The sequence below is a fragment of the Eucyclogobius newberryi genome, unplaced genomic scaffold (assembly GCF_026437365.1).
Source record: "Eucyclogobius newberryi isolate DKJ021-1_F unplaced genomic scaffold, fEucNew1.0.hap1 SCAF_11, whole genome shotgun sequence".
Taxonomy (NCBI): Eukaryota; Metazoa; Chordata; class Actinopteri; order Gobiiformes; family Gobiidae; genus Eucyclogobius; species Eucyclogobius newberryi.
In genome coordinates, this window is record NW_027315735.1 from 11,634,459 (window position 1) to 11,658,917 (window position 24,459).

At 43.2% G+C, this 24,459-nt stretch overlaps 8 non-coding genes across 8 annotated transcripts; 4 read left to right on the forward strand and 4 right to left on the reverse strand.

The window, feature by feature from the left end:
* Window positions 1-1,879: 1,879 nt before the first annotated feature.
* On the reverse strand, window positions 1,880-1,951 carry trnag-ucc (transfer RNA glycine (anticodon UCC)). Its single transcript has one exon. It is a non-coding gene; the product is annotated as a tRNA-Gly (tRNA).
* A 160-nt stretch (window positions 1,952-2,111) lies between these two features.
* Window positions 2,112-2,193, forward strand: trnal-uag (transfer RNA leucine (anticodon UAG)). Its single transcript has one exon. It is a non-coding gene; the product is annotated as a tRNA-Leu (tRNA).
* Window positions 2,194-3,796: 1,603 nt separating this feature from the next.
* trnag-ucc (transfer RNA glycine (anticodon UCC)) lies at window positions 3,797-3,868 on the reverse strand. Its single transcript has one exon. It is a non-coding gene; the product is annotated as a tRNA-Gly (tRNA).
* A 160-nt stretch (window positions 3,869-4,028) lies between these two features.
* trnal-uag (transfer RNA leucine (anticodon UAG)) lies at window positions 4,029-4,110 on the forward strand. Its single transcript has one exon. It is a non-coding gene; the product is annotated as a tRNA-Leu (tRNA).
* Window positions 4,111-12,952: 8,842 nt separating this feature from the next.
* trnag-ucc (transfer RNA glycine (anticodon UCC)) lies at window positions 12,953-13,024 on the reverse strand. Its single transcript has one exon. It is a non-coding gene; the product is annotated as a tRNA-Gly (tRNA).
* A 160-nt stretch (window positions 13,025-13,184) lies between these two features.
* trnal-uag (transfer RNA leucine (anticodon UAG)) lies at window positions 13,185-13,266 on the forward strand. The gene has a single exon. It is a non-coding gene; the product is annotated as a tRNA-Leu (tRNA).
* Window positions 13,267-14,869: 1,603 nt separating this feature from the next.
* On the reverse strand, window positions 14,870-14,941 carry trnag-ucc (transfer RNA glycine (anticodon UCC)). Its single transcript has one exon. It is a non-coding gene; the product is annotated as a tRNA-Gly (tRNA).
* Window positions 14,942-15,101: 160 nt separating this feature from the next.
* Window positions 15,102-15,183, forward strand: trnal-uag (transfer RNA leucine (anticodon UAG)). Its single transcript has one exon. It is a non-coding gene; the product is annotated as a tRNA-Leu (tRNA).
* Window positions 15,184-24,459: the final 9,276 nt, after the last annotated feature.

Below are 24,459 nucleotides of genomic sequence, written 5' to 3' on the forward strand. Positions count from 1 at the left end.
AACGTAACACAGCGCCATCGGAACCTTTTCTTGTGCGTGTGTATGGGTTGTAGCCTTTTTTTCCTGCCGCCAAAAGTAGGAGGAGTTTTGAGGCCAAAGCGCATGCTTCTAAAGTTCAGAGGGATGGCAATGTCAACCAAGAGTCCGCAGTTGAATACTTATTTACTTTGCAAAGATCGATCGATCGATCGAAAGAAATCAAAAGCCATAGGCTTAAAAATGGGGCACTGGCAAAGTAAACAAAATCCCATCACACACTTGAGCAGAAGAAGCCATTACTCTCAGGATTTAAATCTACGTGGGGAGACCCCAAAAGAACTCTTTGGCCTCATTAGTCATCCCTGTCAAGGCGTTGCTGAATAATCTCATGTGTTATAAACATCTTGGACTTAGGCTAAAATGCTATGCTGCTCCTTACCACCCAAGTACGCTTGTAGTTTGGGAATTTTGTTCACTGACAATTGCCAGAAAACCTTTTTGATTCTGAAAATAGAGCTTATTTGAGCGTTTCTTCTATAACGTAACACAGCGCCATCGGAACCTTTTCTTGTGCGTGTGTATGGGTTGTAGCCTTTTTTTCCTGCCGCCAAAAGTAGGAGGAGTTTTGAGGCCAAAGCGCATGCTTCTAAAGTTCAGAGGGATGGCAATGTCAACCAAGAGTCCGCAGTTGAATACTTATTTACTTTGCAACGATCGATCGATCGATCGAAAGAAATCAAAAGCCATAGGCTTAAAAATGGGGCACTGGCAAAGTAAACAAAATCCCATCACACACTTGAGCAGAAGAAGCCATTACTCTCAGGATTTAAATCTACGTGGGGAGACCCCAAAAGAACTCTTTGGCCTCATTAGTCATCCCTGTCAAGGCGTTGCTGAATAATCTCATGTGTTATAAACATCTTGGACTTAGGCTAAAATGCTATGCTGCACCTTACCACCCAAGTACGCTTGTAGTTTGGGAATTTTGTTCACTGACAATTGCCAGAAAACCTTTTTGATTCTGAAAATAGAGCTTATTTGAGCGTTTCTTCTATAACGTAACACAGCGCCATCGGAACCTTTTCTTGTGCGTGTGTATGGGTTGTAGCCTTTTTTTCCTGCCGCCAAAAGTAGGAGGAGTTTTGAGGCCAAAGCGCATGCTTCTAAAGTTCAGAGGGATGGCAATGTCAACCAAGAGTCCGCAGTTGAATACTTATTTACTTTGCAAAGATCGATCGATCGATCGAAAGAAATCAAAAGCCATAGGCTTAAAAATGGGGCACTGGCAAAGTAAACAAAATCCCATCACACACTTGAGCAGAAGAAGCCATTACTCTCAGGATTTAAATCTACGTGGGGAGACCCCAAAAGAACTCTTTGGCCTCATTAGTCATCCCTGTCAAGGCGTTGCTGAATAATCTCATGTGTTATAAACATCTTGGACTTAGGCTAAAATGCTATGCTGCACCTTACCACCCAAGTACGCTTGTAGTTTGGGAATTTTGTTCACTGACAATTGCCAGAAAACCTTTTTGATTCTGAAAATAGAGCTTATTTGAGCGTTTCTTCTATAACGTAACACAGCGCCATCGGACCGGACCACTCGGGCTGCCTCTGTGGCGCAACGGTAGCGCGTCTGACTCCAGATCAGAAAGTTGCGTGTTCAACTTCACGTCAGCGTCATGTACTTTGTTGATTCTTGTTATAGTGGGTGAACAGCATTCACTCATTCATGTTATGGGGCTGTTTCATACCTGTCACTCCGCAATCATGCGATCTGCCAAGAGGATTAGTTCAAATGCTCTAATACTCAACTGTTTGACAGTTTGGCCATTGCCCTCTGAGAGCTTGAGTTGTGAATGAAACTGCATATACACATGTATAACTCAAAAGTACAGCATGCGATGGCCGGGAATCGAACCCGGGTCAACTGCTTGGAAGGCAGCTATGCTTACCACTATACCACCATCGCAAGGACACATGCTTTCGCAGTGCCGTGTCGCAAATCGGCGCCTGTAATTGATATCTAAAGTTCCATGCACACGGAACATGGTTTGAAGATAATTACTATCATAGAAACGCCTTTTTTTGCACGGTTTCGCTGGTCGCATTTCTTGTCCAACTGAGCAACAGGTAGCGTGGCCGAGTGGTCTAAGGCGCTGGATTTAGGTTCCAGTCTCTTCGGAGGCGTGGGTTTAAATCCCACCGCTGCCAGTTCGCATGCCGAACGTCAAGAGCAGGGCTGTGTGATGTCTGTCGGCAGCGCTTCCGTTTGAGTTTAGCTTTCATAAAATACATATTCTAAATCTGGCCCTGGTCAAAAGCCAACCAGGGATTCTTTACTTCCGCCAAATGGCCTGCCAGCAGGGGCCCGTACGGGAACAACATGAACCACGTTGTTGGCAGGATTCGAACCTGCGCGGGAAATTCCCAATGGATTTCTAGTCCAACAACTCATTAGCTGCTTACGGGAACCTTTTTTTGTGCGTGTGTATGGGTTTTAGCCTTTTTTTCCTGCCGCCAAAAGTAGGAGGAGTTTTGAGGCCAAAGCGCATGCTTCTGAAGTTCAGAGGGATGGCAAAGTCAATCAAGAGTCCGCAGTTGAATACTTATTTACTTTGCAAAGATCGATCGATCGATCGATCGAAAGAAATCAAAAGCCATAGGCTTAAAAATGGGGCACTGGCAAAGTAAACAAAATCCCATCACACACTTGAGCAGAAGAAGCCATTACTCTCAGGATTTAAATCTACGTGGGGAGACCCCAAAAGAACTCTTTGGCCTCATTAGTCATCCCTGTCAAGGCGTTGCTGAATAATCTCATGTGTTATAAACATCTTGGACTTAGGCTAAAATGCTATGCTGCACCTTACCACCCAAGTACGCTTGTAGTTTGGGAATTTTGTTCACTGACAATTGCCAGAAAACCTTTTTGATTCTGAAAATAGAGCTTATTTGAGCGTTTCTTCTATAACGTAACACAGCGCCATCGGAACCTTTTCTTGTGCGTGTGTATGGGTTGTAGCCTTTTTTTCCTGCCGCCAAAAGTAGGAGGAGTTTTGAGGCCAAAGCGCATGCTTCCAAAGTTCAGAGGGATGGCAATGTCAACCAAGAGTCCGCAGTTGAATACTTATTTACTTTGCAAAGATCGATCGATCGATCGAAAGAAATCAAAAGCCATAGGCTTAAAAATGGGGCACTGGCAAAGTAAACAAAATCCCATCACACACTTGAGCAGAAGAAGCCATTACTCTCAGGATTTAAATCTACGTGGGGAGACCCCAAAAGAACTCTTTGGCCTCATTAGTCATCCCTGTCAAGGCGTTGCTGAATAATCTCATGTGTTATAAACATCTTGGACTTAGGCTAAAATGCTATGCTGCACCTTACCACCCAAGTACGCTTGTAGTTTGGGAATTTTGTTCACTGACAATTGCCAGAAAACCTTTTTGATTCTGAAAATAGAGCTTATTTGAGCGTTTCTTCTATAACGTAACACAGCGCCATCGGACCGGACCACTCGGGCTGCCTCTGTGGCGCAACGGTAGCGCGTCTGACTCCAGATCAGAAAAATGCGTGTTCAACTTCACGTCAGCGTCATGTACTTTGTTGATTCTTGTTATAGTGGGTGAACAGCATTCACTCATTCATGTTATGGGGCTGTTTCATACCTGTCACTCCGCAATCATGCGATCTGCCAAGAGGATTAGTTCAAATGCTCTAATACTCAACTGTTTGACAGTTTGGCCATTGCCCTCTGAGAGCTTGAGTTGTGAATGAAACTGCATATACACATGTATAACTCAAAAGTACAGCATGCGATGGCCGGGAATCGAACCCGGGTCAACTGCTTGGAAGGCAGCTATGCTTACCACTATACCACCATCGCAAGGACACATGCTTTCGCAGTGCCGTGTCGCAAATCGGCGCCTGTAATTGATATCTAAAGTTCCATGCACACGGAACATGGTTTGAAGATAATTACTATCATAGAAACGCCTTTTTTTGCACGGTTTCGCTGGTCGCATTTCTTGTCCAACTGAGCAACAGGTAGCGTTGCCGAGTGGTCTAAGGCGCTGGATTTAGGTTCCAGTCTCTTCGGAGGCGTGGGTTTAAATCCCACCGCTGCCAGTTCGCATGCCGAACGTCAAGAGCAGGGCTGTGTGATGTCTGTCGGCAGCGCTTCCGTTTGAGTTTAGCTTTCATAAAATACATATTCTAAATCTGGCCCTGGTCAAAAGCCAACCAGGGATTCTTTACTTCCGCCAAATGGCCTGCCAGCAGGGGCCCGTACGGGAACAACATGAACCACCTTGTTGGCAGGATTCGAACCTGCGCGGGAAATTCCCAATGGATTTCTAGTCCAACAACTCATTAGCTGCTTACGGGAACCTTTTCTTGTGCGTGTGTATGGGTTTTAGCCTTTTTTTCCTGCCCGCCAAAAGTAGGAGGAGTTTTGAGGCCAAAGCGCATGCTTCTGAAGTTCAGAGGGATGGCAATGTCAATCAAGAGTCCGCAGTTGAATACTTATTTACTTTGCAAAGATCGATCGATCGATCGATCGAAAGAAATCAAAAGCCATAGGCTTAAAAATGGGGCACTGGCAAAGTAAACAAAATCCCATCACACACTTGAGCAGAAGAAGCCATTACTCTCAGGATTTAAATCTACGTGGGGAGACCCCAAAAGAACTCTTTGGCCTCATTAGTCATCCCTGTCAAGGCGTTGCTGAATAATCTCATGTGTTATAAACATCTTGGACTTAGGCTAAAATGCTATACTGCACCTTACCACCCAAGTACGCTTGTAGTTTGGGAATTTTGTTCACTGACAATTGCCAGAAAACCTTTTTGATTCTGAAAATAGAGCTTATTTGAGCGTTTCTTCTATAACGTAACACAGCGCCATCGGAACCTTTTCTTGTGCGTGTGTATGGGTTGTAGCCTTTTTTTCCTGCCGCCAAAAGTAGGAGGAGTTTTGAGGCCAAAGCGCATGCTTCTAAAGTTCAGAGGGATGGCAATGTCAACCAAGAGTCCGCAGTTGAATACTTATTTACTTTGCAAAGATCGATCGATCGATCGAAAGAAATCAAAAGCCATAGGCTTAAAAATGGGGCACTGGCAAAGTAAACAAAATCCCATCACACACTTGAGCAGAAGAAGCCATTACTCTCAGGATTTAAATCTACGTGGGGAGACCCCAAAAGAACTCTTTGGCCTCATTAGTCATCCCTGTCAAGGCGTTGCTGAATAATCTCATGTGTTATAAACATCTTGGACTTAGGCTAAAATGCTATGCTGCTCCTTACCACCCAAGTACGCTTGTAGTTTGGGAATTTTGTTCACTGACAATTGCCAGAAAACCTTTTTGATTCTGAAAATAGAGCTTATTTGAGCGTTTCTTCTATAACGTAACACAGCGCCATCGGAACCTTTTCTTGTGCGTGTGTATGGGTTGTAGCCTTTTTTTCCTGCCGCCAAAAGTAGGAGGAGTTTTGAGGCCAAAGCGCATGCTTCTAAAGTTCAGAGGGATGGCAATGTCAACCAAGAGTCCGCAGTTGAATACTTATTTACTTTGCAAAGATCGATCGATCGATCGAAAGAAATCAAAAGCCATAGGCTTAAAAATGGGGCACTGGCAAAGTAAACAAAATCCCATCACACACTTGAGCAGAAGAAGCCATTACTCTCAGGATTTAAATCTACGTGGGGAGACCCCAAAAGAACTCTTTGGCCTCATTAGTCATCCCTGTCAAGGCGTTGCTGAATAATCTCATGTGTTATAAACATCTTGGACTTAGGCTAAAATGCTATGCTGCACCTTACCACCCAAGTACGCTTGTAGTTTGGGAATTTTGTTCACTGACAATTGCCAGAAAACCTTTTTGATTCTGAAAATAGAGCTTATTTGAGCGTTTCTTCTATAACGTAACACAGCGCCATCGGAACCTTTTCTTGTGCGTGTGTATGGGTTGTAGCCTTTTTTTCCTGCCGCCAAAAGTAGGAGGAGTTTTGAGGCCAAAGCGCATGCTTCTAAAGTTCAGAGGGATGGCAATGTCAACCAAGAGTCCGCAGTTGAATACTTATTTACTTTGCAAAGATCGATCGATCGATCGAAAGAAATCAAAAGCCATAGGCTTAAAAATGGGGCACTGGCAAAGTAAACAAAATCCCATCACACACTTGAGCAGAAGAAGCCATTACTCTCAGGATTTAAATCTACGTGGGGAGACCCCAAAAGAACTCTTTGGCCTCATTAGTCATCCCTGTCAAGGCGTTGCTGAATAATCTCATGTGTTATAAACATCTTGGACTTAGGCTAAAATGCTATGCTGCTCCTTACCACCCAAGTACGCTTGTAGTTTGGGAATTTTGTTCACTGACAATTGCCAGAAAACCTTTTTGATTCTGAAAATAGAGCTTATTTGAGCGTTTCTTCTATAACGTAACACAGCGCCATCGGAACCTTTTCTTGTGCGTGTGTATGGGTTGTAGCCTTTTTTTCCTGCCGCCAAAAGTAGGAGGAGTTTTGAGGCCAAAGCGCATGCTTCTAAAGTTCAGAGGGATGGCAATGTCAACCAAGAGTCCGCAGTTGAATACTTATTTACTTTGCAAAGATCGATCGATCGATCGAAAGAAATCAAAAGCCATAGGCTTAAAAATGGGGCACTGGCAAAGTAAACAAAATCCCATCACACACTTGAGCAGAAGAAGCCATTACTCTCAGGATTTAAATCTACGTGGGGAGACCCCAAAAGAACTCTTTGGCCTCATTAGTCATCCCTGTCAAGGCGTTGCTGAATAATCTCATGTGTTATAAACATCTTGGACTTAGGCTAAAATGCTATGCTGCACCTTACCACCCAAGTACGCTTGTAGTTTGGGAATTTTGTTCACTGACAATTGCCAGAAAACCTTTTTGATTCTGAAAATAGAGCTTATTTGAGCGTTTCTTCTATATTGTAACACAGCGCCATCGGAACCTTTTCTTGTGCGTGTGTTTGGGTTGTAGCCTTTTTTTCCTGCCGCCAAAAGTAGGAGGAGTTTTGAGGCCAAAGCGCATGCTTCTAAAGTTCAGAGGGATGGCAATGTCAACCAAGAGTCCGCAGTTGAATACTTATTTACTTTGCAAAGATCGATCGATCGATCGAAAGAAATCAAAAGCCATAGGCTTAAAAATGGGGCACTGGCAAAGTAAACAAAATCCCATCACACACTTGAGCAGAAGAAGCCATTACTCTCAGGATTTAAATCTACGTGGGGAGACCCCAAAAGAACTCTTTGGCCTCATTAGTCATCCCTGTCAAGGCGTTGCTGAATAATCTCATGTGTTATAAACATCTTGGACTTAGGCTAAAATGCTATGCTGCTCCTTACCACCCAAGTACGCTTGTAGTTTGGGAATTTTGTTCACTGACAATTGCCAGAAAACCTTTTTGATTCTGAAAATAGAGCTTATTTGAGCGTTTCTTCTATAACGTAACACAGCGCCATCGGAACCTTTTCTTGTGCGTGTGTATGGGTTGTAGCCTTTTTTTCCTGCCGCCAAAAGTAGGAGGAGTTTTGAGGCCAAAGCGCATGCTTCTAAAGTTCAGAGGGATGGCAATGTCAACCAAGAGTCCGCAGTTGAATACTTATTTACTTTGCAAAGATCGATCGATCGATCGAAAGAAATCAAAAGCCATAGGCTTAAAAATGGGGCACTGGCAAAGTAAACAAAATCCCATCACACACTTGAGCAGAAGAAGCCATTACTCTCAGGATTTAAATCTACGTGGGGAGACCCCAAAAGAACTCTTTGGCCTCATTAGTCATCCCTGTCAAGGCGTTGCTGAATAATCTCATGTGTTATAAACATCTTGGACTTAGGCTAAAATGCTATGCTGCACCTTACCACCCAAGTACGCTTGTAGTTTGGGAATTTTGTTCACTGACAATTGCCAGAAAACCTTTTTGATTCTGAAAATAGAGCTTATTTGAGCGTTTCTTCTATAACGTAACACAGCGCCATCGGAACCTTTTCTTGTGCGTGTGTATGGGTTGTAGCCTTTTTTTCCTGCCGCCAAAAGTAGGAGGAGTTTTGAGGCCAAAGCGCATGCTTCTAAAGTTCAGAGGGATGGCAATGTCAACCAAGAGTCCGCAGTTGAATACTTATTTACTTTGCAAAGATCGATCGATCGATCGAAAGAAATCAAAAGCCATAGGCTTAAAATTGGGGCACTGGCAAAGTAAACAAAATCCCATCACACACTTGAGCAGAAGAAGCCATTACTCTCAGGATTTAAATCTACGTGGGGAGACCCCAAAAGAACTCTTTGGCCTCATTAGTCATCCCTGTCAAGGCGTTGCTGAATAATCTCATGTGTTATAAACATCTTGGACTTAGGCTAAAATGCTATGCTGCACCTTACCACCCAAGTACGCTTGTAGTTTGGGAATTTTGTTCACTGACAATTGCCAGAAAACCTTTTTGATTCTGAAAATAGAGCTTATTTGAGCGTTTCTTCTATAACGTAACACAGCGCCATCGGAACCTTTTCTTGTGCGTGTGTATGGGTTGTAGCCTTTTTTTCCTGCCGCCAAAAGTAGGAGGAGTTTTGAGGCCAAAGCGCATGCTTCTAAAGTTCAGAGGGATGGCAATGTCAACCAAGACTCCGCAGTTGAATACTTATTTACTTTGCAAAGATCGATCGATCGATCGAAAGAAATCAAAAGCCATAGGCTTAAAAATGGGGCACTGGCAAAGTAAACAAAATCCCATCACACACTTGAGCAGAAGAAGCCATTACTCTCAGGATTTAAATCTACGTGGGGAGACCCCAAAAGAACTCTTTGGCCTCATTAGTCATCCCTGTCAAGGCGTTGCTGAATAATCTCATGTGTTATAAACATCTTGGACTTAGGCTAAAATGCTATGCTGCACCTTACCACCCAAGTACGCTTGTAGTTTGGGAATTTTGTTCACTGACAATTGCCAGAAAACCTTTTTGATTCTGAAAATAGAGCTTATTTGAGCGTTTCTTCTATAACGTAACACAGCGCCATCGGAACCTTTTCTTGTGCGTGTGTATGGGTTGTAGCCTTTTTTTCCTGCCGCCAAAAGTAGGAGGAGTTTTGAGGCCAAAGCGCATGCTTCTAAAGTTCAGAGGGATGGCAATGTCAACCAAGAGTCCGCAGTTGAATACTTATTTACTTTGCAAAGATCGATCGATCGATCGAAAGAAATCAAAAGCCATAGGCTTAAAAATGGGGCACTGGCAAAGTAAACAAAATCCCATCACACACTTGAGCAGAAGAAGCCATTACTCTCAGGATTTAAATCTACGTGGGGAGACCCCAAAAGAACTCTTTGGCCTCATTAGTCATCCCTGTCAAGGCGTTGCTGAATAATCTCATGTGTTATAAACATCTTGGACTTAGGCTAAAATGCTATGCTGCTCCTTACCACCCAAGTACGCTTGTAGTTTGGGAATTTTGTTCACTGACAATTGCCAGAAAACCTTTTTGATTCTGAAAATAGAGCTTATTTGAGCGTTTCTTCTATAACGTAACACAGCGCCATCGGAACCTTTTCTTGTGCGTGTGTATGGGTTGTAGCCTTTTTTTCCTGCCGCCAAAAGTAGGAGGAGTTTTGAGGCCAAAGCGCATGCTTCTAAAGTTCAGAGGGATGGCAATGTCAACCAAGAGTCCGCAGTTGAATACTTATTTACTTTGCAACGATCGATCGATCGATCGAAAGAAATCAAAAGCCATAGGCTTAAAAATGGGGCACTGGCAAAGTAAACAAAATCCCATCACACACTTGAGCAGAAGAAGCCATTACTCTCAGGATTTAAATCTACGTGGGGAGACCCCAAAAGAACTCTTTGGCCTCATTAGTCATCCCTGTCAAGGCGTTGCTGAATAATCTCATGTGTTATAAACATCTTGGACTTAGGCTAAAATGCTATGCTGCACCTTACCACCCAAGTACGCTTGTAGTTTGGGAATTTTGTTCACTGACAATTGCCAGAAAACCTTTTTGATTCTGAAAATAGAGCTTATTTGAGCGTTTCTTCTATAACGTAACACAGCGCCATCGGAACCTTTTCTTGTGCGTGTGTATGGGTTGTAGCCTTTTTTTCCTGCCGCCAAAAGTAGGAGGAGTTTTGAGGCCAAAGCGCATGCTTCTAAAGTTCAGAGGGATGGCAATGTCAACCAAGAGTCCGCAGTTGAATACTTATTTACTTTGCAAAGATCGATCGATCGATCGAAAGAAATCAAAAGCCATAGGCTTAAAAATGGGGCACTGGCAAAGTAAACAAAATCCCATCACACACTTGAGCAGAAGAAGCCATTACTCTCAGGATTTAAATCTACGTGGGGAGACCCCAAAAGAACTCTTTGGCCTCATTAGTCATCCCTGTCAAGGCGTTGCTGAATAATCTCATGTGTTATAAACATCTTGGACTTAGGCTAAAATGCTATGCTGCACCTTACCACCCAAGTACGCTTGTAGTTTGGGAATTTTGTTCACTGACAATTGCCAGAAAACCTTTTTGATTCTGAAAATAGAGCTTATTTGAGCGTTTCTTCTATAACGTAACACAGCGCCATCGGAACCTTTTCTTGTGCGTGTGTATGGGTTGTAGCCTTTTTTTCCTGCCGCCAAAAGTAGGAGGAGTTTTGAGGCCAAAGCGCATGCTTCTAAAGTTCAGAGGGATGGCAATGTCAACCAAGAGTCCGCAGTTGAATACTTATTTACTTTGCAAAGATCGATCGATCGATCGAAAGAAATCAAAAGCCATAGGCTTAAAAATGGGGCACTGGCAAAGTAAACAAAATCCCATCACACACTTGAGCAGAAGAAGCCATTACTCTCAGGATTTAAATCTACGTGGGGAGACCCCAAAAGAACTCTTTGGCCTCATTAGTCATCCCTGTCAAGGCGTTGCTGAATAATCTCATGTGTTATAAACATCTTGGACTTAGGCTAAAATGCTATGCTGCACCTTACCACCCAAGTACGCTTGTAGTTTGGGAATTTTGTTCACTGACAATTGCCAGAAAACCTTTTTGATTCTGAAAATAGAGCTTATTTGAGCGTTTCTTCTATAACGTAACACAGCGCCATCGGAACCTTTTCTTGTGCGTGTGTATGGGTTGTAGCCTTTTTTTCCTGCCGCCAAAAGTAGGAGGAGTTTTGAGGCCAAAGCGCATGCTTCTAAAGTTCAGAGGGATGGCAATGTCAACCAAGAGTCCGCAGTTGAATACTTATTTACTTTGCAAAGATCGATCGATCGATCGAAAGAAATCAAAAGCCATAGGCTTAAAAATGGGGCACTGGCAAAGTAAACAAAATCCCATCACACACTTGAGCAGAAGAAGCCATTACTCTCAGGATTTAAATCTACGTGGGGAGACCCCAAAAGAACTCTTTGGCCTCATTAGTCATCCCTGTCAAGGCGTTGCTGAATAATCTCATGTGTTATAAACATCTTGGACTTAGGCTAAAATGCTATGCTGCTCCTTACCACCCAAGTACGCTTGTAGTTTGGGAATTTTGTTCACTGACAATTGCCAGAAAACCTTTTTGATTCTGAAAATAGAGCTTATTTGAGCGTTTCTTCTATAACGTAACACAGCGCCATCGGAACCTTTTCTTGTGCGTGTGTATGGGTTGTAGCCTTTTTTTCCTGCCGCCAAAAGTAGGAGGAGTTTTGAGGCCAAAGCGCATGCTTCTAAAGTTCAGAGGGATGGCAATGTCAACCAAGAGTCCGCAGTTGAATACTTATTTACTTTGCAACGATCGATCGATCGATCGAAAGAAATCAAAAGCCATAGGCTTAAAAATGGGGCACTGGCAAAGTAAACAAAATCCCATCACACACTTGAGCAGAAGAAGCCATTACTCTCAGGATTTAAATCTACGTGGGGAGACCCCAAAAGAACTCTTTGGCCTCATTAGTCATCCCTGTCAAGGCGTTGCTGAATAATCTCATGTGTTATAAACATCTTGGACTTAGGCTAAAATGCTATGCTGCACCTTACCACCCAAGTACGCTTGTAGTTTGGGAATTTTGTTCACTGACAATTGCCAGAAAACCTTTTTGATTCTGAAAATAGAGCTTATTTGAGCGTTTCTTCTATAACGTAACACAGCGCCATCGGAACCTTTTCTTGTGCGTGTGTATGGGTTGTAGCCTTTTTTTCCTGCCGCCAAAAGTAGGAGGAGTTTTGAGGCCAAAGCGCATGCTTCTAAAGTTCAGAGGGATGGCAATGTCAACCAAGAGTCCGCAGTTGAATACTTATTTACTTTGCAAAGATCGATCGATCGATCGAAAGAAATCAAAAGCCATAGGCTTAAAAATGGGGCACTGGCAAAGTAAACAAAATCCCATCACACACTTGAGCAGAAGAAGCCATTACTCTCAGGATTTAAATCTACGTGGGGAGACCCCAAAAGAACTCTTTGGCCTCATTAGTCATCCCTGTCAAGGCGTTGCTGAATAATCTCATGTGTTATAAACATCTTGGACTTAGGCTAAAATGCTATGCTGCACCTTACCACCCAAGTACGCTTGTAGTTTGGGAATTTTGTTCACTGACAATTGCCAGAAAACCTTTTTGATTCTGAAAATAGAGCTTATTTGAGCGTTTCTTCTATAACGTAACACAGCGCCATCGGACCGGACCACTCGGGCTGCCTCTGTGGCGCAACGGTAGCGCGTCTGACTCCAGATCAGAAAGTTGCGTGTTCAACTTCACGTCAGCGTCATGTACTTTGTTGATTCTTGTTATAGTGGGTGAACAGCATTCACTCATTCATGTTATGGGGCTGTTTCATACCTGTCACTCCGCAATCATGCGATCTGCCAAGAGGATTAGTTCAAATGCTCTAATACTCAACTGTTTGACAGTTTGGCCATTGCCCTCTGAGAGCTTGAGTTGTGAATGAAACTGCATATACACATGTATAACTCAAAAGTACAGCATGCGATGGCCGGGAATCGAACCCGGGTCAACTGCTTGGAAGGCAGCTATGCTTACGACTATACCACCATCGCAAGGTCACATGCTTTCGCAGTGCCGTGTCGCAAATCGGCGCCTGTAATTGATATCTAAAGTTCCATGCACACGGAACATGGTTTGAAGATAATTACTATCATAGAAACGCCTTTTTTTGCACGGTTTCGCTGGTCGCATTTCTTGTCCAACTGAGCAACAGGTAGCGTGGCCGAGTGGTCTAAGGCGCTGGATTTAGGTTCCAGTCTCTTCGGAGGCGTGGGTTTAAATCCCACCGCTGCCAGTTCGCATGCCGAACGTCAAGAGCAGGGCTGTGTGATGTCTGTCGGCAGCGCTTCCGTTTGAGTTTAGCTTTCATAAAATACATATTCTAAATCTGGCCCTGGTCAAAAGCCAACCAGGGATTCTTTACTTCCGCCAAATGGCCTGCCAGCAGGGGCCCGTACGGGAACAACATGAACCACGTTGTTGGCAGGATTCGAACCTGCGCGGGAAATTCCCAATGGATTTCTAGTCCAACAACTCATTAGCTGCTTACGGGAACCTTTTCTTGTGCGTGTGTATGGGTTTTAGCCTTTTTTTCCTGCCGCCAAAAGTAGGAGGAGTTTTGAGGCCAAAGCGCATGCTTCTGAAGTTCAGAGGGATGGCAAAGTCAATCAAGAGTCCGCAGTTGAATACTTATTTACTTTGCAAAGATCGATCGATCGATCGATCGAAAGAAATCAAAAGCCATAGGCTTAAAAATGGGGCACTGGCAAAGTAAACAAAATCCCATCACACACTTGAGCAGAAGAAGCCATTACTCTCAGGATTTAAATCTACGTGGGGAGACCCCAAAAGAACTCTTTGGCCTCATTAGTCATCCCTGTCAAGGCGTTGCTGAATAATCTCATGTGTTATAAACATCTTGGACTTAGGCTAAAATGCTATGCTGCACCTTACCACCCAAGTACGCTTGTAGTTTGGGAATTTTGTTCACTGACAATTGCCAGAAAACCTTTTTGATTCTGAAAATAGAGCTTATTTGAGCGTTTCTTCTATAACGTAACACAGCGCCATCGGAACCTTTTCTTGTGCGTGTGTATGGGTTGTAGCCTTTTTTTCCTGCCGCCAAAAGTAGGAGGAGTTTTGAGGCCAAAGCGCATGCTTCCAAAGTTCAGAGGGATGGCAATGTCAACCAAGAGTCCGCAGTTGAATACTTATTTACTTTGCAAAGATCGATCGATCGATCGAAAGAAATCAAAAGCCATAGGCTTAAAAATGGGGCACTGGCAAAGTAAACAAAATCCCATCACACACTTGAGCAGAAGAAGCCATTACTCTCAGGATTTAAATCTACGTGGGGAGACCCCAAAAGAACTCTTTGGCCTCATTAGTCATCCCTGTCAAGGCGTTGCTGAATAATCTCATGTGTTATAAACATCTTGGACTTAGGCTAAAATGCTATGCTGCACCTTACCACCCAAGTACGCTTGTAGTTTGGGAATTTTGTTTACTGACAATTGCCAGAAAACCTTTTTGATTCTGAAAATAGAGCTTATTTGAGCGTTTCTTCTATAACGTAACACAGCGCCATCGGACCGGACCACTCGGGCTGCCTCTGTGGCGCAACGGTAGCGCGTCTGACTCCAGATCAGAAAGTTGCGTGTTCAACTTCACGTCAGCGTCATGTACTTTGTTGATTCTTGTTATAGTGGGTGAACAGCATTCACTCATTCATGTTATGGGGCTGTTTCATACCTGTCACTCCGCAATCATGCGATCTGCCAAGAGGATTAGTTCAAATGCTCTAATACTCAACTGTTTGACAGTTTGGCCATTGCCCTCTGAGAGCTTGAGTTGTGAATGAAACTGCATATACACATGTATAACTCAAAAGTACAGCATGCGATGGCCGGGAATCGAACCCGGGTCAACTGCTTGGAAGGCAGCTATGCTTACCACTATACCACCATCGCAAGGACACATGCTTTCGCAGTGCCGTGTCGCAAATCGGCGCCTGTAATTGATATCTAAAGTTCCATGCACACGGAACATGGTTTGAAGATAATTACTATCATAGAAACGCCTTTTTTTGCACGGTTTCGCTGGTCGCATTTCTTGTCCAACTGAGCAACAGGTAGCGTTGCCGAGTGGTCTAAGGCGCTGGATTTAGGTTCCAGTCTCTTCGGAGGCGTGGGTTTAAATCCCACCGCTGCCAGTTCGCATGCCGAACGTCAAGAGCAGGGCTGTGTGATGTCTGTCGGCAGCGCTTCCGTTTGAGTTTAGCTTTCATAAAATACATATTCTAAATCTGGCCCTGGTCAAAAGCCAACCAGGGATTCTTTACTTCCGCCAAATGGCCTGCCAGCAGGGGCCCGTACGGGAACAACATGAACCACCTTGTTGGCAGGATTCGAACCTGCGCGGGAAATTCCCAATGGATTTCTAGTCCAACAACTCATTAGCTGCTTACGGGAACCTTTTCTTGTGCGTGTGTATGGGTTTTAGCCTTTTTTTCCTGCCCGCCAAAAGTAGGAGGAGTTTTGAGGCCAAAGCGCATGCTTCTGAAGTTCAGAGGGATGGCAATGTCAATCAAGAGTCCGCAGTTGAATACTTATTTACTTTGCAAAGATCGATCGATCGATCGATCGAAAGAAATCAAAAGCCATAGGCTTAAAAATGGGGCACTGGCAAAGTAAACAAAATCCCATCACACACTTGAGCAGAAGAAGCCATTACTCTCAGGATTTAAATCTACGTGGGGAGACCCCAAAAGAACTCTTTGGCCTCATTAGTCATCCCTGTCAAGGCGTTGCTGAATAATCTCATGTGTTATAAACATCTTGGACTTAGGCTAAAATGCTATACTGCACCTTACCACCCAAGTACGCTTGTAGTTTGGGAATTTTGTTCACTGACAATTGCCAGAAAACCTTTTTGATTCTGAAAATAGAGCTTATTTGAGCGTTTCTTCTATAACGTAACACAGCGCCATCGGAACCTTTTCTTGTGCGTGTGTATGGGTTGTAGCCTTTTTTTCCTGCCGCCAAAAGTAGGAGGAGTTTTGAGGCCAAAGCGCATGCTTCTAAAGTTCAGAGGGATGGCAATGTCAACCAAGAGTCCGCAGTTGAATACTTATTTACTTTGCAAAGATCGATCGATCGATCGAAAGAAATCAAAAGCCATAGGCTTAAAAATGGGGCACTGGCAAAGTAAACAAAATCCCATCACACACTTGAGCAGAAGAAGCCATTACTCTCAGGATTTAAATCTACGTGGGGAGACCCCAAAAGAACTCTTTGGCCTCATTAGTCATCCCTGTCAAGGCGTTGCTGAATAATCTCATGTGTTATAAACATCTTGGACTTAGGCTAAAATGCTATGCTGCACCTTACCACCCAAGTACGCTTGTAGTTTGGGAATTTTGTTCACTGACAATTGCCAGAAAACCTTTTTGATTCTGAAAATAGAGCTTATTTGAGCGTTTCTTCTATAACGTAACACAGCGCCATCGGAACCTTTTCTTGTGCGTGTGTATGGGTTGTAGCCTTTTTTTCCTGCCGCCAAAAGTAGGAGGAGTTTTGAGGCCAAAGCGCATGCTTCTAAAGTTCAGAGGGATGGCAATGTCAACCAAGAGTCCGCAGTTGAATACTTATTTACTTTGCAAAGATCGATCGATCGATCGAAAGAAATCAAAAGCCATAGGCTTAAAAATGGGGCACTGGCAAAGTAAACAAAATCCCATCACACACTTGAGCAGAAGAAGCCATTACTCTCAGGATTTAAATCTACGTGGGGAGACCCCAAAAGAACTCTTTGGCCTCATTAGTCATCCCTGTCAAGGCGTTGCTGAATAATCTCATGTGTTATAAACATCTTGGACTTAGGCTAAAATGCTATGCTGCTCCTTACCACCCAAGTACGCTTGTAGTTTGGGAATTTTGTTCACTGACAATTGCCAGAAAACCTTTTTGATTCTGAAAATAGAGCTTATTTGAGCGTTTCTTCTATAACGTAACACAGCGCCATCGGAACCTTTTCTTGTGCGTGTGTATGGGTTGTAGCCTTTTTTTCCTGCCGCCAAAAGTAGGAGGAGTTTTGAGGCCAAAGCGCATGCTTCTAAAGTTCAGAGGGATGGCAATGTCAACCAAGAGTCCGCAGTTGAATACTTATTTACTTTGCAAAGATCGATCGATCGATCGAAAGAAATCAAAAGCCATAGGCTTAAAAATGGGGCACTGGCAAAGTAAACAAAATCCCATCACACACTTGAGCAGAAGAAGCCATTACTCTCAGGATTTAAATCTACGTGGGGAGACCCCAAAAGAACTCTTTGGCCTCATTAGTCATCCCTGTCAAGGCGTTGCTGAATAATGTCATGTGTTATAAACATCTTGGACTTAGGCTAAAATGCTATGCTGCACCTTACCACCCAAGTACGCTTGTAGTTTGGGAATTTTGTTCACTGACAATTGCCAGAAAACCTTTTTGATTCTGAAAATAGAGCTTATTTGAGCGTTTCTTCTATAACGTAACACAGCGCCATCGGAACCTTTTCTTGTGCGTGTGTATGGGTTGTAGCCTTTTTTTCCTGCCGCCAAAAGTAGGAGGAGTTTTGAGGCCAAAGCGCATGCTTCTAAAGTTCAGAGGGATGGCAATGTCAACCAAGAGTCCGCAGTTGAATACTTATTTACTTTGCAAAGATCGATCGATCGATCGAAAGAAATCAAAAGCCATAGGCTTAAAAATGGGGCACTGGCAAAGTAAACAAAATCCCATCACACACTTGAGCAGAAGAAGCCATTACTCTCAGGATTTAAATCTACGTGGGGAGACCCCAAAAGAACTCTTTGGCCTCATTAGTCATCCCTGTCAAGGCGTTGCTGAATAATCTCATGTGTTATAAACATCTTGGACTTAGGCTAAAATGCTATGCTGCTCCTTACCACCCAAGTACGCTTGTAGTTTGGGAATTTTGTTCACTGACAATTGCCAGAAAACCTTTTTGATTCTGAAAATAGAGCTTATTTGAGCGTTTCTTCTATAACGTAACACAGCGCCATCGGAACCTTTTCTTGTGCGTGTGTATGGGTTGTAGCCTTTTTTTCCTGCCGCCAAAAGTAGGAGGAGTTTTGAGGCCAAAGCGCATGCTTCTAAAGTTCAGAGGGATGGCAATGTCAACCAAGAGTCCGCAGTTGAATACTTATTTACTTTGCAAAGATCGATCGATCGATCGAAAGAAATCAAAAGCCATAGGCTTAAAAATGGGGCACTGGCAAAGTAAACAAAATCCCATCACACACTTGAGCAGAAGAAGCCATTACTCTCAGGATTTAAATCTACGTGGGGAGACCCCAAAAGAACTCTTTGGCCTCATTAGTCATCCCTGTCAAGGCGTTGCTGAATAATCTCATGTGTTATAAACATCTTGGACTTAGGCTAAAATGCTATGCTGCACCTTACCACCCAAGTACGCTTGTAGTTTGGGAATTTTGTTCACTGACAATTGCCAGAAAACCTTTTTGATTCTGAAAATAGAGCTTATTTGAGCGTTTCTTCTATATTGTAACACAGCGCCATCGGAACCTTTTCTTGTGCGTGTGTTTGGGTTGTAGCCTTTTTTTCCTGCCGCCAAAAGTAGGAGGAGTTTTGAGGCCAAAGCGCATGCTTCTAAAGTTCAGAGGGATGGCAATGTCAACCAAGAGTCCGCAGTTGAATACTTATTTACTTTGCAAAGATCGATCGATCGATCGAAAGAAATCAAAAGCCATAGGCTTAAAAATGGGGCACTGGCAAAGTAAACAAAATCCCATCACACACTTGAGCAGAAGAAGCCATTACTCTCAGGATTTAAATCTACGTGGGGAGACCCCAAAAGAACTCTTTGGCCTCATTAGTCATCCCTGTCAAGGCGTTGCTGAATAATCTCATGTGTTATAAACATCTTGGACTTAGGCTAAAATGCTATGCTGCTCCTTACCACCCAAGTACGCTTGTAGTTTGGGAATTTTGTTCACTGACAATTGCCAGAAAACCTTTTTGATTCTGAAAATAGAGCTTATTTGAGCGTTTCTTCTATAACGTAACACAGCGCCATCGGAACCTTTTCTTGTGCGTGTGTATGGGTTGTAGCCTTTTTTTCCTGCCGCCAAAAGTAGGAGGAGTTTTGAGGCCAAAGCGCATGCTTCTAAAGTTCAGAGGGATGGCAATGTCAACCAAGAGTCCGCAGTTGAATACTTATTTACTTTGCAAAGATCGATCGATCGATCGAAAGAAATCAAAAGCCATAGGCTTAAAAATGGGGCACTGGCAAAGTAAACAAAATCCCATCACACACTTGAGCAGAAGAAGCCATTACTCTCAGGATTTAAATCTACGTGGGGAGACCCCAAAAGAACTCTTTGGCCTCATTAGTCATCCCTGTCAAGGCGTTGCTGAATAATCTCATGTGTTATAAACATCTTGGACTTAGGCTAAAATGCTATGCTGCACCTTACCACCCAAGTACGCTTGTAGTTTGGGAATTTTGTTCACTGACAATTGCCAGAAAACCTTTTTGATTCTGAAAATAGAGCTTAATTGAGCGTTTCTTCTATATTGTAACACAGCGCCATCGGAACCTTTTCTTGTGCGTGTGTATGGATTGTAGCCTTTTTTTCCTGCCGCCAAAAGTAGGAGGAGTTTTGAGGCCAAAGAGCATGCTTCTAAAGTTCAGAGGGATGGCAATGTCAACCAAGAGTCCGCAGTTGAATACTTATTTACTTTGCAAAGATCGATCGATCGATCGAAAGAAATCAAAAGCCATAGGCTTAAAAATGGGGCACTGGCAAAGTAAACAAAATCCCATCACACACTTGAGCAGAAGAAGCCATTACTCTCAGGATTTAAATCTACGTGGGGAGACCCCAAAAGAACTCTTTGGCCTCATTAGTCATCCCTGTCAAGACGTTGCTGAATAATCTCATGTGTTATAAACATCTTGGACTTAGGCTAAAATGCTATGCTGCACCTTACCACCCAAGTACGCTTGTAGTTTGGGAATTTTGTTCACTGACAATTGCCAGAAAACCTTTTTGATTCTGAAAATAGAGCTTATTTGAGCGTTTCTTCTATAACGTAACACAGCGCCATCGGAACCTTTTCTTGTGCGTGTGTATGGGTTGTAGCCTTTTTTTCCTGCCGCCAAAAGTAGGAGGAGTTTTGAGGCCAAAGCGCATGCTTCTAAAGTTCAGAGGGATGGCAATGTCAACCAAGAGTCCGCAGTTGAATACTTATTTACTTTGCAAAGATCGATCGATCGATCGAAAGAAATCAAAAGCCATAGGCTTAAAAATGGGGCACTGGCAAAGTAAACAAAATCCCATCACACACTTGAGCAGAAGAAGCCATTACTCTCAGGATTTAAATCTACGTGGGGAGACCCCAAAAGAACTCTTTGGCCTCATTAGTCATCCCTGTCAAGGCGTTGCTGAATAATCTCATGTGTTATAAACATCTTGGACTTAGGCTAAAATGCTATGCTGCTCCTTACCACCCAAGTACGCTTGTAGTTTGGGAATTTTGTTCACTGACAATTGCCAGAAAACCTTTTTGATTCTGAAAATAGAGCTTATTTGAGCGTTTCTTCTATAACGTAACACAGCGCCATCGGAACCTTTTCTTGTGCGTGTGTATGGGTTGTAGCCTTTTTTTCCTGCCGCCAAAAGTAGGAGGAGTTTTGAGGCCAAAGCGCATGCTTCTAAAGTTCAGAGGGATGGCAATGTCAACCAAGAGTCCGCAGTTGAATACTTATTTACTTTGCAACGATCGATCGATCGATCGAAAGAAATCAAAAGCCATAGGCTTAAAAATGGGGCACTGGCAAAGTAAACAAAATCCCATCACACACTTGAGCAGAAGAAGCCATTACTCTCAGGATTTAAATCTACGTGGGGAGACCCCAAAAGAACTCTTTGGCCTCATTAGTCATCCCTGTCAAGGCGTTGCTGAATAATCTCATGTGTTATAAACATCTTGGACTTAGGCTAAAATGCTATGCTGCTCCTTACCACCCAAGTACGCTTGTAGTTTGGGAATTTTGTTCACTGACAATTGCCAGAAAACCTTTTTGATTCTGAAAATAGAGCTTATTTGAGCGTTTCTTCTATAACGTAACACAGCGCCATCGGAACCTTTTCTTGTGCGTGTGTATGGGTTGTAGCCTTTTTTTCCTGCCGCCAAAAGTAGGAGGAGTTTTGAGGCCAAAGCGCATGCTTCTAAAGTTCAGAGGGATGGCAATGTCAACCAAGAGTCCGCAGTTGAATACTTATTTACTTTGCAAAGATCGATCGATCGATCGAAAGAAATCAAAAGCCATAGGCTTAAAAATGGGGCACTGGCAAAGTAAACAAAATCCCATCACACACTTGAGCAGAAGAAGCCATTACTCTCAGGATTTAAATCTACGTGGGGAGACCCCAAAAGAACTCTTTGGCCTCATTAGTCATCCCTGTCAAGGCGTTGCTGAATAATCTCATGTGTTATAAACATCTTGGACTTAGGCTAAAATGCTATGCTGCTCCTTACCACCCAAGTACGCTTGTAGTTTGGGAATTTTGTTCACTGACAATTGCCAGAAAACCTTTTTGATTCTGAAAATAGAGCTTATTTGAGCGTTTCTTCTATAACGTAACACAGCGCCATCGGAACCTTTTCTTGTGCGTGTGTATGGGTTGTAGCCTTTTTTTCCTGCCGCCAAAAGTAGGAGGAGTTTTGAGGCCAAAGCGCATGCTTCTAAAGTTCAGAGGGATGGCAATGTCAACCAAGAGTCCGCAGTTGAATACTTATTTACTTTGCAACGATCGATCGATCGATCGAAAGAAATCAAAAGCCATAGGCTTAAAAATGGGGCACTGGCAAAGTAAACAAAATCCCATCACACACTTGAGCAGAAGAAGCCATTACTCTCAGGATTTAAATCTACGTGGGGAGACCCCAAAAGAACTCTTTGGCCTCATTAGTCATCCCTGTCAAGGCGTTGCTGAATAATCTCATGTGTTATAAACATCTTGGACTTAGGCTAAAATGCTATGCTGCTCCTTACCACCCAAGTACGCTTGTAGTTTGGGAATTTTGTTCACTGACAATTGCCAGAAAACCTTTTTGATTCTGAAAATAGAGCTTATTTGAGCGTTTCTTCTATAACGTAACACAGCGCCATCGGAACCTTTTCTTGTGCGTGTGTATGGGTTGTAGCCTTTTTTTCCTGCCGCCAAAAGTAGGAGGAGTTTTGAGGCCAAAGCGCATGCTTCTAAAGTTCAGAGGGATGGCAATGTCAACCAAGAGTCCGCAGTTGAATACTTATTTACTTTGCAAAGATCGATCGATCGATCGAAAGAAATCAAAAGCCATAGGCTTAAAAATGGGGCACTGGCAAAGTAAACAAAATCCCATCACACACTTGAGCAGAAGAAGCCATTACTCTCAGGATTTAAATCTACGTGGGGAGACCCCAAAAGAACTCTTTGGCCTCATTAGTCATCCCTGTCAAGGCGTTGCTGAATAATCTCATGTGTTATAAACATCTTGGACTTAGGCTAAAATGCTATGCTGCTCCTTACCACCCAAGTACGCTTGTAGTTTGGGAATTTTGTTCACTGACAATTGCCAGAAAACCTTTTTGATTCTGAAAATAGAGCTTATTTGAGCGTTTCTTCTATAACGTAACACAGCGCCATCGGAACCTTTTCTTGTGCGTGTGTATGGGTTGTAGCCTTTTTTTCCTGCCGCCAAAAGTAGGAGGAGTTTTGAGGCCAAAGCGCATGCTTCTAAAGTTCAGAGGGATGGCAATGTCAACCAAGAGTCCGCAGTTGAATACTTATTTACTTTGCAACGATCGATCGATCGATCGAAAGAAATCAAAAGCCATAGGCTTAAAAATGGGGCACTGGCAAAGTAAACAAAATCCCATCACACACTTGAGCAGAAGAAGCCATTACTCTCAGGATTTAAATCTACGTGGGGAGACCCCAAAAGAACTCTTTGGCCTCATTAGTCATCCCTGTCAAGGCGTTGCTGAATAATCTCATGTGTTATAAACATCTTGGACTTAGGCTAAAATGCTATGCTGCACCTTACCACCCAAGTACGCTTGTAGTTTGGGAATTTTGTTCACTGACAATTGCCAGAAAACCTTTTTGATTCTGAAAATAGAGCTTATTTGAGCGTTTCTTCTATAACGTAACACAGCGCCATCGGAACCTTTTCTTGTGCGTGTGTATGGGTTGTAGCCTTTTTTTCCTGCCGCCAAAAGTAGGAGGAGTTTTGAGGCCAAAGCGCATGCTTCTAAAGTTCAGAGGGATGGCAATGTCAACCAAGAGTCCGCAGTTGAATACTTATTTACTTTGCAAAGATCGATCGATCGATCGAAAGAAATCAAAAGCCATAGGCTTAAAAATGGGGCACTGGCAAAGTAAACAAAATCCCATCACACACTTGAGCAGAAGAAGCCATTACTCTCAGGATTTAAATCTACGTGGGGAGACCCCAAAAGAACTCTTTGGCCTCATTAGTCATCCCTGTCAAGGCGTTGCTGAATAATCTCATGTGTTATAAACATCTTGGACTTAGGCTAAAATGCTATGCTGCACCTTACCACCCAAGTACGCTTGTAGTTTGGGAATTTTGTTCACTGACAATTGCCAGAAAACCTTTTTGATTCTGAAAATAGAGCTTATTTGAGCGTTTCTTCTATAACGTAACACAGCGCCATCGGAACCTTTTCTTGTGCGTGTGTATGGGTTGTAGCCTTTTTTTCCTGCCGCCAAAAGTAGGAGGAGTTTTGAGGCCAAAGCGCATGCTTCTAAAGTTCAGAGGGATGGCAATGTCAACCAAGAGTCCGCAGTTGAATACTTATTTACTTTGCAAAGATCGATCGATCGATCGAAAGAAATCAAAAGCCATAGGCTTAAAAATGGGGCACTGGCAAAGTAAACAAAATCCCATCACACACTTGAGCAGAAGAAGCCATTACTCTCAGGATTTAAATCTACGTGGGGAGACCCCAAAAGAACTCTTTGGCCTCATTAGTCATCCCTGTCAAGGCGTTGCTGAATAATCTCATGTGTTATAAACATCTTGGACTTAGGCTAAAATGCTATGCTGCACCTTACCACCCAAGTACGCTTGTAGTTTGGGAATTTTGTTCACTGACAATTGCCAGAAAACCTTTTTGATTCTGAAAATAGAGCTTATTTGAGCGTTTCTTCTATAACGTAACACAGCGCCATCGGACCGGACCACTCGGGCTGCCTCTGTGGCGCAACGGTAGCGCGTCTGACTCCAGATCAGAAAGTTGCGTGTTCAACTTCACGGCAGCGTCATGTACTTTGTTGATTCTTGTTATAGTGGGTGAACAGCATTCACTCATTCATGTTATGGGGCTGTTTCATACCTGTCACTCCGCAATCATGCGATCTGCCAAGAGGATTAGTTCAAATGCTCTAATACTCAACTG